The sequence below is a fragment of the Spermophilus citellus genome (assembly GCF_964194105.1).
Source record: "Spermophilus citellus genome assembly, chromosome: 2".
NCBI lineage: Eukaryota > Metazoa > Chordata > Mammalia > Rodentia > Sciuridae > Spermophilus > Spermophilus citellus.
This window is the reverse complement of record NC_138183.1, coordinates 30,618,325-30,621,734: the sequence shown is the minus strand read 5'-3', so window position 1 is coordinate 30,621,734 and position 3,410 is coordinate 30,618,325. Positions and strand designations below refer to the sequence as shown.

At 34.1% G+C, this 3,410-nt stretch overlaps 1 pseudogene across 1 annotated transcript; it reads right to left on the bottom strand.

Annotated features, from left to right (window-relative positions):
* Positions 1-347: 347 nt before the first annotated feature.
* On the bottom strand, positions 348-974 carry LOC308641488 (YEATS domain-containing protein 4-like; annotated as a pseudogene). Its single transcript has one exon. The product of its transcript is annotated as a YEATS domain-containing protein 4-like (transcript).
* Between the last annotated feature and the right edge of the window lie 2,436 nt (positions 975-3,410).

Genomic DNA, 3,410 nt, shown 5'->3' with positions numbered 1-3,410 from the left:
GATTTATGTTTGAGCTGGTTAGTTATCTATAACTGGACAAGGAACAGATCCATGACTTGACCCATCTTCTCACTAAAAGAATACTTATAATCCCAGGAGGATATCGTCTCAGTCTGATGGTCAGAATTTCCCCATATTTACCTTAACTTTCTTATGTAATGACCCAGCAAAGTAGCCTAGCTTTCTTATGCAATGCCTCAACAAATCAAATGTATTGATTAATAATTCCTCTAAGAAACATCATAGCGTTTGCAATAAACTCATTTCTCCATTAAAGTCCAGCTTACTTTCAATTTAGCTTACTACCAAGTTCTCCTCAGCACTTCATACGTTCATATGTCTTTTGTCTAGTCATCTTCAAGTTTCCTGATTTCAATATTTTTATATAATTTATAGTTTCATGACTTGCTTTTAATCTCTCCTAAGCTCTGAAATTTCAAAGTTTTTTTTTTTTTCTTGGCAGCTTATAATTTATCTATGGTTTTCACTTCAAGTTCCACAAAATTTGTTTCATATTTATAGGCTCCTAATGTTAGCTGAGGGGAAGCTGTTAATAACTGTTTCATCATTGCTGTTAGGTCTTGAAATATCATTTCATCACATAACTCTGAAATCACTGTCTTTTCCCCCAGCATTGCATTGGTATCTGATTGGAACAGCTTTAATAATGATATAGGGTTACAGGTCTTTCATTAGGGTCAATAAAAAATATTTTGATAATTATTCAAATTCACCCCATCCTATTTCAGTCACAGTTCTTAAAGGATTACCATAGTTCTCATGTAATTTAAACTGGAATTTCTTCACATATGCTGACATATCCTCATTTCTATCTGGTTTTAGGTATACTGTCCATCAATGGGTGTGCCTATCTTCTCTTCTCTTCCCAAATTTCAAGCAACATTATCATAAACTATTGCTTTAATTGTAGTAACCCCATTCACTCTCCCACACCAGTCAGGCCCAAATTCCATTATTTTCTTCAATGTGTTGTTCCATGGAAGAAGCAACTGATGCCAGGGAAAGAGGCCTGGGTGGGTGGGGTCGCCACTCCCCTTCAAAGGCACCAAACCTCCTGCTCTGTCCTGTGGAGGGCTTTTGAGAGAAGGAGGGCAAGTCACTGGGACTCCTGCTGAGCGAAGGCTGGCTCCTCCTGCAGGCAGGGGTAGAGGTTAAAAGTGGTTGAAGAGCAGATCAGAAGTCCATTTCTGTCTTTAATTGCTGGTCCTTTCATATAATGCTAATGGCAATTTGGGGACAGATAGTTGTCTTTTCCAACTGCACAAAGTACACAGTGATTTGACTCTTGACCTTTTGGACTGCTGACTCTAAGCAGACAACAATTTTCAAATAAAGCTATAATGTCTTTCTTCTCGTTTTTTTACATGGCCAGCTTGAAGAAAGCATAAGCTGCAAAGATTACTAATATCCATAACTTTTTCTATTTAGTTTTCTGAAGTCCCCACCTTAGTAGATAAACAGGCAGTGAAGATACAGCAGGAAACACTTTGTCCAGGATCTTTGCTATTCATAGGGTAGAATTCTCAAACCTGAATATGGAGAAATCCTTACTGTCTGGCACTTTTTAATTTTAACAATTTAGGATCTGTAGAATGCATACACTAATTTCCGTGTTTTTCAGGGCATTTTTTTTCACTTATTGTCAAGGCAGAAAGCAGATTTTGAATTACTTAAGCATGAGGAGAAATTTATTTGTTTGTTGTTTAGATAGTATCTGTGAAAATGATACTTTATTCTATATTAAAAGGGTAAGACACTTTGCAGTAGAAAATAAACAATTGATGTGTAAATGACTCAAAGGGTTCAAAAATAGAGATCATTAATCACAGCTAGATAGGAATTGCAATAGTATGTAGCATGATGATCAGTAATCTAAAGTATTTTCCCTTACCCCCAAATTTCCTTCAGGACTTTGCCCTTACTGAATTACTGTATAGAAATGCAAAGGAATCTCATAAGGAAATGCAACCAACAATTTGATGAAAGAAGGCAGTTCTGAGTGTATATGGGGAGCAGGTGAGTTGTGGATGGAAGGAAACTGTTGGGCAATCTTGTTGGAGAGTAACAGCGGTGGGTCAGGTTATCATGTTGTAAGCCAAATGCCAGAAATCAGCATCGTCAGTGAAGAGTTTCTGAATGAATCTACTAGTGGTAATTGACTGAATTTTTCCATGTACTCTCTATCATCCACTGACTTTAGGGGAATCTCAACAGAAGCTTTAGAGCTATCATTTTTTATATAATATAAAGGATTGTAAAGTTTTTAGGATTTCATTTAGCCCAGAACTTCAATTTACAGATGATTAAATAGACTAAGAGAAGAAACGGCCTTTCTTTCTTTCTATCCCTCTTTCTTTCTTCCTGTTTTAAGAGTCATCTGTTTTGTTAGATTAAACACACACAGATCTTCTTTGAGGACAAAGTAAAGAGTAATTTTACACAACGAATCTTAACAATGGCACTTGTAAAATTGCTCTGAGGTCCAATATTAACAATGTTATGTGTATTTTAGCCTCTAAGTCACCTTGAGATAAAAGAAAACAATCTTCTTATTCCTAGGAAAGTATAATTTCATCTTCAGAGCAGTATTTCTTAAGGGGAAAAAAAGCTGATTTCTAAATAAAGATTTGGTAATGATCTTTTTAAGCAATCAGATTAACAAAATTAAATTAACTAAGCTGAAATATATACAGATAGGAAATAAGTGGTTATACTTATACTGTATTGCATTTAAATGTACTTACTGCCCATGAAGCTTATAAGATATGCAAATCTGAAAATCGCCTAGAAAGAATGAAAAATTTTACCACCATTTTTCAGAGTTCTGCAATAAAGAAGTAATAAAATCAGAGTGTAGAGAAATGACTTCACTGCATTTATGAGAAATAAAGAATGTATTGGTACTAAGAATTGCAAAGAAAGACTACTTTAAAGCCTTAACTTTGGATAAAAAGTGGATTTATATGAAAGATTCATGACCTTGACTTGATTAATTCAATATGTTTTATTGCCTTATACTTGCTTTAATTTAAGTTAAATTATCTGCTATTAAAAAAGTCTTACCCTCAGAGCATCTTCATCATCTAGAAGTCAATTTAGCATCAATTAAGTTCCTTAATCTATAGTTCCTCCTTTTTAACCTTTGCAGTTTCAGTTACAATATTTGTGTAACAAATATCCCTGGTTTCCATCCACATTTTCAATGATTGATTCTTATATCCTGATAAACATAATAATTTAATGATAATTATCAGCAATATTGAAAATATCCTAATCATCATTAATAAGTCTAATACTGGCCAGTATTAATTAGTCTAATACCCATGACTTTATAATATCAGTTTCACAGGAAACACTGAGAATGTTATTAAAGTAAAAATTTTGAAGTT